Source organism: Agelaius tricolor, unplaced genomic scaffold, assembly GCF_023055355.1.
Source record: "Agelaius tricolor isolate 1412-34295 unplaced genomic scaffold, bAgeTri1.0.p SCAF_9, whole genome shotgun sequence".
NCBI classification, from domain to species: domain Eukaryota; kingdom Metazoa; phylum Chordata; class Aves; order Passeriformes; family Icteridae; genus Agelaius; species Agelaius tricolor.
This window is the reverse complement of record NW_027269269.1, coordinates 29178095-29188273: the sequence shown is the minus strand read 5'-3', so window position 1 is coordinate 29188273 and position 10179 is coordinate 29178095. Positions and strand designations below refer to the sequence as shown.

Here is a 10179-nt window from a genome sequence, read left to right as displayed (position 1 = left end):
GGTTGAATTAGCAGTGTGCTTTTACAGTTAGCTATTGCTACTAGTGAATAGACAGATACTTGACCTGTTTTTGTAAATCTGAAGACTAGTCTATGTCCTTAATTATAGTTCCTGCCTAGCACTGGGATAAAAATGAACAGATGTAAGGTATTTGCCTTAATAAGGCAGTAAATAGTAGCTCTTGTTGATGAGAGACCAGAGGAAATGAATCAGTGCCAAGAAGATGGTGCTGGAGCAGAAGAGATAGGCCAGAGTGGCACAAAAGTTACAGGCAGCAACTGGCTATAACATAAAAATTAAGCATTACCTTTATGCAGAATGGAACATATTCACTACCATGTGAGTGAACTACATCTTGTCATTTATTTATAGTCTTATAAATGTTAGTACTATTGGATAGAACTTTTATTTTAAGAAGCATTTTGTACTGTTAGAAATGTAATGAAATTTTTTTTTCTCTTTCTAATATTACTAGTTTATTTAGGAGTAATATGATGATATTATTTTGCATTAAATTATTTATTTTTTACTCTCAAAGTGACTGTTTTCATTCTTTAGCAGCTCTAGTCTTTCAACTGTGTGAGTTGGAAAATAGTCATCAGAATTCTAAATGCTGTGCTGTATGAACCATGTCTGACTGAGGTATATGCTCAAAATCATAGTTGTTGTTGTTGCATGCATTTAAACTGAGCTTGGGAAACATTCTGGACCAAATTAGTAGTTTGCATGACTCTTATATTTGCAGCTCATTCTGATTCTCTCTTGGTTTGTAAGATGTAGGAACTATAATTTCTCTTGCTGTAATAATCTATGCAGCATACAGGTAGAAGAGATGCCTTTTGATTCTTATGCTGTGGAAGGATAAATGTCATGGTTTATATGGCTTGTCCCAAAAGCAGCAGGCTATGAAAGTACCAGCAGCAAAGAAATAAATTGCTGTTGAGATGCTGCTCAATCTTATTGCTCTCACCAAGACACCTGATCCTTTCCTTGAACACTTCCATATCTTGATTCTAGGAACTGAAAAATAATATAATGATTAAACTTCTTTATGGTCATACCTATATAGGCATTAAGAGTTGAGAAAGGAGTCAAGCATTCATTTTTTTTTCCCAGCCATCCTCTTCTATGTCTGTACCTTTACCCCAGAACCTCACAGGAAAGAAGAAGGTGGAGCTGTAGTAAGATGTGATATTCAACAGAAAATGTCTGACTTTACAGACTGCATCCAGTCAGGTTTTGAACTCTCATTGAAGGAAGTGTCAAAAAAAAAGTAGTTTCTTGTGGGATCTCAGCACATCGTTCCCGATGTCCAGAGATGCCAGGAGAACCCTTGGAGGTCTCGAAAATCCTGAAATGTTGCCAAGAGTGTTTGGTGGCTTGATTTTGATCCATCCACAGAAGTAACAAGAGTTTGAGGACAAGAGAATCACTTTAGAGTAAAAGGTGTAAAAGAGACACATTTAGAGGGTGAAATATAAACTTTAAGGTTTTTGGTACAGGGGGGTTATGGAGACAAGATGGAGGGATCAGGGCGTGTCTCGTCCTTCTTCTTTCTTCTTCTTGTCCTCCATCTCCTGTGATGATGTTGGCACTTGGGGATTGGTTTCTGGTGAAGGTGCACTTGCTAACATGGGTGAAAAGCATTGGGAAATAAAGGTAAATATTGTGTACGTAGATTTTAGTATAAAAAGACATGACCGCCCCGTGGGTGGTCAGAGAGTGCCTGTGACTGCTTGCAGATCAGACCTCTGTTGGGCAGACAGAAAATTTTGTAGATAAGAAATAATAAACAACCTGAAGATCGAAAAGCTGAAGAGTCCAGACTCGTCCTTTGAATCGCGTGCCACCCAAGAACCACTCTACCCGTGTCGGGGCAGAGATGGACAGCCGAACCCGACAGTTTCTGGTTATGTATCTGTCATTAGAGACACAGCAGTGTGAAAACACATTATTACATCAAGTAAAAATTAAAAAGTAATTTAAAAGCACATTATTACACCACAATATATTGTATGAATGATCAATATTAATTTTAATAGAAGGAATGAGGATAACACTTTAATGACTTGGACAACTGAGACATTGTTAAAAAGCAGCTTGTGGAGTGTACAATCGGCCCTTTAAAATCCTATGTCAGGTGTTATCTGTGTACAGATACAGCATACTGTGTACCTACAGCAGCCAGTATGAGTTTTGGGCAGACTCAGCTGCCTGCCACAGCAGTGATACCTGCACATGCTGTAGTGTGTCCATCCACTGCTCCGTGCACTTGGCCATGGGACTATCCCCAGCATGGAAATGGCAGGTGGGATAGTCACAAAGGCACTGCACCATAAAGCCAGGGCTGCAGCCAGCAATCACATACAAATGAAGACTTAGAACTGTTCAACATTTTCTTCCATACTGTTTTGTTACAAAAATGGAGGGAGCGGAAAAACATGCTTAAGCAAGAATACAGGGACATAATCACTTTGTGAGCTCTGGTAAACAGCTAAATACCCGGTTTTAGTCCTTTGCACATGTCCAGGCTGCTTGCAGAGGGGGGGCTGGGCTGTGAGGAGGTGGTACTCTAGCATTGCAGAAGGCCAAACTGGAGACTCCAACAGGAGTGAGCTGTGGAAGCATTGTGTCACGGAAATAGTACCTGGACTCCTGCCACTGAGAGGTAATTATCAGCATCAGTATCAACAGTTTTCTTGTGGGTGTAATATTTGTTTTGCATGGATTTTATTGTTTTCAGGTTTTTTATTTAATTCCAACTTTAATACTTCACGCTAAGTAGTATTACATTAGAAGGGGGAGGGGGGAATTTGAGAAATGAGTTCTTTTAAAATAAAAATTATGCATTGTACAAATCAAGCATGTCAGAGAAATTTTGGACAAGAGTAAGTGCATCTAACACAAGGTTTATGCTTTCCTATAAAACATGAAACATTCTCCAAACAGAAAGACCCTGTTATTATTGCATTTTTGAGATTTATAGCAGTAGTTCTTTAAGGCCCCTTTAAAAAAAGAAGTATCCTAAAAGTCCAGAAAAACGTACAGCCTTGGTTGCTTAAAATATTGTAGCTCCTAATTTTCTACAGAGGAACGTTGTCCTATGATGGCAGTTGCTACTGATTCCTCCTGGTTTAATTGTCAAGTCCTGTACCCAGTCCATGTTTCTTTCTCTGATCAGCTGTTCATGGAAAGGTTTGTCTCATAGTAAATGACTGGTAGACGTAGCCTAATGAGTAAGCTTGGTAACAAGATAGGTATTTGTTTGAAAACCCAACAGCAGAGGGATGGTCATTATGGCTGCACACACTCAGGCAAAAGAATACCTTTTAAGTTACCAGGACATCATCATATTTACTATGCTCTTCAGGGCTGGTGACATTTGCCTTCCCTTCGGGCACACTGGTAAGTGCATATTCTGTCTGGTAATTGCTGTCAATCACAGAGATTTTGTGTTTTACATCATGGCTGACAGTTGAGTACCACAGTTCACCGGAATTCGTAGAATCTTTTTTGGCAATGTGCTCCTGAGGAGGAAAAGGGGTAAGATAGAAAGAGCAAGGCTTCAGTATGGTTATACCCTGAAGAAGTTTGGAGACGTGAGCAGGTCTGGTATAGCCTGTTGACTAATACACTCAGTGTTTGGTTTGTAAATCCACGGTCATTTCCCAGCTGTCTGGGCTGTGGCTGCACACCTGGAGAGTTCAACAACCCACAGCCCCGCTTGGCGGTGCTGACACGGTGGAAGCTCATCACCACATGAGGGAACAGACCAGTGCCAATGGAGCCGGGCAGCCTGCATCAGCCCGGGCTCTGGCTCCCCCCAGGGCTGTCCCAGGAGAAATCATCCCTGTGGCAGATCATCTCTGTGACATCTACCCAAGCAGGGAATGGGAGCTGATGGGCAAGAAGGGAGAGTTTCATGGAACATTTTATCGATGTATGTGAAGGGAGAGCATTTGGGATTTGAAAAAGACTTAATATGGGGTGTTTAGGGAAGGAACTGAAGGAAGGTGAGTTAGGGTGACTTGCAGAATAAAAAGCATAAGAAAACAGAGGAAGAAAGGGAGGGACAGGAGTCACAGCAAGCTGCCAGAGAGACTGTAGGGTCTGGGAGGTAATTAAGACCCCAAGTGCAGTGTGTGTGTGTGGCTGTCCAGGAGATGCACTGTCCTGGAAGGGGCCCTGGCCTCTCCAGAGATGAAGTGAGGACTAATACCTTCCCCAGCAGCCCTCAACTGATGTTGTCTTTGAGAACAAAGGGAAGAGAAAGAAAAGCCATTAGTGAAGGAGGAGGTAAGACTGTGTGGGCAAATGCCTTCCCAACTCTGTTTAGAATTGTCCCTCCTTTTGCCTCCTGAAGGGGTTTGCTAATGGGTTGTGGGTGATTGTGCATTAAATAGTTAGCAGGATGACTCATTAAATCTAAAGGGCCAGTGTGCACTGATTAGGTACTTGGAGCCAGAAGTCAAAAATTTTTTTGCCCGTATGTTCTTGATTTGAGTGCACTAGGTACTGAAGCCAGTGATTAACTACTGGCTTTATAGTGCTGTCCTCTGTTGTCTGCAGTAGTGGCAGTATTTTGAGTGAGTGTTGCTGGGTTTGTGGAGACATTTGTAGTTACCTTCCACACTCTGTAAGTGAAACAGAAGTCTCTGTTTCATGGGTTAAAATCTCCAAAGGGTTAGCTTTTCTTTTTCAAGCCTAGAAGAAGGACAATGTTAAAACAAAATTCCTGCAGAATTTGCCTTGAATTTTCCAAGTTTATGCAAATCGTATTGTCTGTTTAGATTCTGCTTTGCATGGAAGATCTCCTGACCATGAGAACACTTCAGTGAAAATAAATTCTGATTTGAGGTTTTATAAAGTTTTGAGACGTAAAAATTCCAGAAATTTTAAGGAGCAGAACCATCAGCATATACTTGCTTATCATCGAGTGCATGGCTCTCTCCTCCCCATGTCATGATTGCAAAGATGGAAGGACAGCAGTATTTCTCTTAATCTACCTGTGAAATGAGAATAGGTAGGCTCTTAATTTTCTTGAGTGAGTGGCTCTCAATCCATTGAGTGAAGTCTGGAGCATCCCTTGTCCCTTCAAACACATAGGCCTAACCAAGACTTGCTCTGAGTCACATCTTCCAGAGTCCTTCCAGTCATCATGTTTTGAAAGGCTGTTATCAGCAGCCTTTTCTTATCAGTAGGGAGGCTGAAGTGCAGAGGTGGAATGATTTATCCCACACACCAATGGAGCAAATGTGAAAACTTCCATTATTCACAGGCCAAGTTTAACACTCAAAAGGGGCATCTTTCCTATTGCACTAACATCCCTGCAAGCACTGTTTTCAAACCACGCTCTGTGGCTTTTCCTTGGGACACCAAAAACTCTCAAAACCAGACAGTTACTTGGCAGGCTCCCCATTACAGTTCCACCCCCTCCTCTTCCCACACAGTCAATCCCACATTCACAGGTACAAATGATGAGTTCACTTCATCACACCCTTTTCTGTCACCTTGCCCACTTTCTTCAAAATTTTCTGCTAAACACCCACTTATCTGCTGGGCACCAACTTTTGCTTTACTGATGTCATCTTTGTTAGAAAAAAAAACCAAAAAAACCCCAAAAAACAAAAACGAAACAAAACCAAACCAACTCAGGCTGCTAAATGGCAGCACTTCATTCTGCAGTACATAGGGTTTCTGGTGATTGATTGTCATCAGGGACTCAAGGGGCAACTTCATTTACCCTCTGCTAAAATGCACTGTTTTTACAAAGCAGAGGCAGCAAACCACAGATACTCAGCTCCTGCCTCTCTGAGCTCAGCATATTAATACACACAAACAGCCACAGACAAACAACACACAGGACTGTGAAGTGCAACAGATGAGAAGTGGCTGTTCCCCAACCCTGCCTTCCAGGATGATTAATTTGGATAGAGAAGCAGGGCAGACACCAAGTTATAGAGTTACCTCTTAAATTACTCTAAGGTGCATTGCCAGAACTCCTAAATCTAACCCCAAAACACGGAGGTAAAATGAACAGTCAGCGTGTTTATATTACCAGTCCTTCCTGCATTGCAATGCAACCATTTGCTCCATTCTTATTTATCAGAAACTAAATGTGCAGCCTGAGAGGGCATGTTTGGTTTTGTGGAGTTGGTTTTTTTTCTTTTTTTTCTTCCTTCTAGAGGCAGTGAGAGACTGGAAGGGGAAACCTTATTCTTTTCCAACAGAGACTTAGCCATTTGTTGATACATCTGCCATTTTTTTATAGTGCAAATATTAACCAAAATCCTTTAAGCCTCAAAGTATTAATTCTCCCTTTGTTTTTCACCTGGAGATTTCTTTATTACTGAACCTGGTTGGCAATAGTCCGTTTAAATGACTTTTAGAAAATGTCATGACGAAACTGAAACTGTTTCAGGAAACATGCCAGTAAGTCAAGAGAAGCTGAGTAGAGAAGGGAAGGAGAAGGAGAAGGAGAGAGAAACACCCCTACAGCCATAAGTTGTGCAGTAGCTTAGGACATTCACTGAGACAACATCACAAGGTTCAGGGTCCTGAATTGTCTGATTTGGGCCAGACAATATTACGCTTAGCCTAAGAAATTATGAGTGTGTGTTGCAGTCTGTTTGGCCACTGGCTGCCTAAGAGTGGGGCTGCATCTCAGTTTTTTGTGCATACACTTATTTTGTACCTAGGCTTAAACTGGTGTTTTCTGCATCGTAAGCAAACTGTCTGATTATGGGCTTTTCTTTCTTCTGCAGGAACATGATGGACACTTTGTATTTCTAATATGTGGATGTTTTGGACTCAGTTGCCCCAGAGAGTGGGGGTGGGGGGAGGGAAAATTAGTTTTAGTCTTTACCTTGATGGTCTCTGGCGGAGAGCTGCAGGTCTGTGCTGAGGAAACAAGAAGAAAACACATGTGATTGTCCTTCTTTGGTGTAGCAGCTATGGACAAGGATTTTCATCCGCACAGAATTTACTCAGTCACAGACTGAACATAGGCTGTGCAAATGCATAAACTTGTGTGACAATAGTAGGCAAAAGAGTTGAACCTCTGAGAGCTAAATAAATCTGATGGCTTTTTGAGATTTATCTTGTTTTTAGTTTATACACAATTGTGTCACACAACTGTGTGCACAACTGTGTGACTCAGTTGTGTCACACAACTTTTGCTTTCTGCAAAAAAGAAAATCTCTGCTCACTGGCTGAATTAAACCTAAATGTGCAATCTTCTTAGGTTTTTTTTTTGTTGTTTTGTTTTTGTTTCATTTGATTAACTGAAATCAGTTTTACATGTCTCTCTTAGAAATGAAAGCTTGCTTTCTGACTGTGTTTTAGCTTTATGATCCATGCAGCCTTAATTCTGCCTGGGATCACTGGCTGGGTGCTGGGGCACAGAGGCACAGAGGTACTGCCTGATGTGCCACATGCACTGGATGTTGGTGTGCACAGGTTTGGAAGTCTGGCAAAAGACTTTTTTGGAAATTTTGGAAATTTGGAAATTTGTCTCTCTGTCCCATAAAAATCTAAGTGGCAGAGGTCTATCATTTTACATCCTGCTTTTTGGAAATTTGTCTCTCTGTCCCATAAAAATCTAAGTGGCAGAGGTCTATCATTTTACATCCTGCTTTCTCCTAGCCTTGTCTTTGTCAGTCTGGCTGGCTCATAATATGAGGCAGATTGAACACGTTACTCCTGTAAAATTCCAGGGCTGAACTTTCACTTTTGCTTAAGATAACAGGGCTTTTTAAGCCTACTTTTTTGCAACCTGAAAGACATGAGACTCTTAACATTACATTAAAGCTGCTATCTTAGAGAATTTATGTGTTTTCAAACATTATTGTGCTGCCTTAACTACTACTACTACTTAACTGCTATTACTATGAAATTGCCAATGTGGGTGATTAACAAAAAGAGGGCTTTTGCTAATATGGCAACTTGTGAAACTGGTAAAAGTATTATACCTTTGCTACATTAATGGCTTTACCCACAAGAAGGAAAAGGTAGCAGCCCAAATCTAAACCAAGACCTCCTGCTTCACATGAGCACATGTGATCCTGGCTATCATAGAGTCTTTCCTATTTGTATAGTCAATATGAAGAAACTGTTTTGTTAGGAGAACACCTCATACTGACGTCTGTTCAGAGAAAGTCCTAGGTGGTGCTTGTGTATGGGGAATGGGCTCTGGTGTGTGAGCAGATGTAGGCTGTGCTGTGCTGTACTGGCAGCCCACTGGCTTCAGCAGCCTCCACCTCCTTTGCAGGGGAAGAAGCAGGGGCACAGCAGAAGTTCTCCCACTGCGCTTGCAGGCCTGTGGATCTGGCAGTGACTGACAAGGGCCCACAATGCAGGAGGCAGCTGCAAGGCAGTGGTTGAGGCACCTGGGGCTCAGTAGCTGGCGGGTATGGCTGCCCACTCCTGCTGCCTTCGCTGGAAACAAAAAAGACCAAAGAGCCCCTGAATAATCCAGCACAGCAGGACATCAGAGGGCAGGTATATTCCTCACTGGATGTAAGGAGGTTTCCCTCCGCTGGGATGCAAAATGCCTTGCTATGGCTGCTGCCCAAGGCTGTGCCTGCCAGCTGCCTCTTCGGTGATACAGAGAGCTCCCTCATGTCCCCATTCATGCCACGCCACACCAACCCCGAGGGGCTCAAGCAGGTTCTTTACTTACTTTGCTTGTTGGAGTATCTTTTTCTCTGGATGGAGACAGGCACTTTCCACCTATGGCATGGAAATAAAGGTGAGCAGGCAGATGTGGGGCTTCATGGTCCTCACTTCCCGCTGCCAGCCAGGAGTACACATAAACCTGTAGGTAGATTCCTTCTCCAGCTGTTTGGACAAGGCACTTTATGCACTTTATGCTGTTTGGACAAGGCACTTCTCTACTGCTTTTCTCCCCAGGAGGCAGCCCCTGGCAGGAACCCAGCTCTGCTCTGGGGGTTGCAGAAGCTGGGGCTCCCACAGGGTACGAGAAGCACAAATCATAGGTCCAGGGATGGAGGGTGGTAGCTGGTGGCAGGTGTTACAGCATTTAGCTGTTCCTGGGAAGGACAGCCTTTGTTCCCTGGGAAACATTTGGTGCAGTACAGCACCACAGTTTGTGGATTGGAGGAGCAACCAGCCTTTCTGAGTATGGTGGTTTTGTATGGGAGGCATTTATGGAAGTGATGTAAAAACTTCTGTGTAATTGATAGTCTGTAGAACTACTGGGAAGCTGTATACGATTCTGTGAAAAACATATGTTAAAGATGAAAAATTCCAGGAATGCTTTCTTTTCTTTCTGGTCTGGGAATAGGTAATAAGGTAATAAGCTAAAATCCTCTTGTAGAGCTGTAGAGAAAAGATTCTGTTTCCTTGTAACTCATGAAAACCATGGGGAGACAAAAGGTTCGATTTGATATCGAGGAAAGGTCTCCATGCTAAAGTAAGCAGATGTTAAAGTAGCTATAATCCTGTGACAAATTTGAACAGAGAAGGAGACAAGAGCGGTCCTGTGCCCCCAGGAGAAGGAAAATAAGAAAATCTCTGTTCCCAGAGATAAAGATGATTTTAGAGATAGATAATGAGGACTTTTGCCTTTGAATAGCTCATCTTTAAAACAGTACCCCATAAACTGACATGGCCCATAAACACAGCTATGGGAAAAGCTTGTAGAAAATAGGAAGGACTTCACAATTGCAGATTTCCCTAGGCGGCTGCTATTCATGAGGAAATTGAGAGCCACAAGAGAACTGGTTTTTTTTCTTGTGGAGAAGTCTCCTTAGCATTAACAAGAAGGACTTCTCTCCCTAAGTGAACTGAAGAAAGACTATTCTAGAAGTACTAATCGGGCTAAAATTTTAGGTTTTGTTTCTTTACATTGTCAGTGGGAAAGAAAAGGTTGTGGGAGGAAGAGAAGTATTCTATAAGTTTTGTTCTGATTCTTATTACTTTTTAGTTATGTTAATAAATCTTTCTTTATACCCTTTTAAAGTTTTGAGCCTACTTTTCCTTTCTCCTAATCCTACCTCACAACAGTAAGTGAGTGCACTGGTGACTAGCTAGCACTGAACCCACCACACTCCTTAGTGCATTAAGTGAGAAAACTCAAATTAACTAACCAAAACCACTACACTGGGCTTGTACATATTAAATAGCTCTAGGGGGTGAATCAGCAGCAAATACTGTGAA

The 10179-nt window shown here is 42.1% G+C and overlaps 1 long non-coding RNA gene across 1 annotated transcript in view; it reads left to right on the top strand.

Moving 5' to 3' along the window:
* Window positions 1–2597: 2597 nt before the first annotated feature.
* The window catches only part of LOC139592969 (uncharacterized), a 35372-nt gene continuing 27790 nt past the window's right edge, over window positions 2598–10179 (top strand). The window contains exon 1 of the long non-coding RNA XR_011680154.1: window positions 2598–2668. This is a non-coding gene — a long non-coding RNA (uncharacterized lncRNA). The remainder of the gene's footprint in view (window positions 2669–10179) is intronic.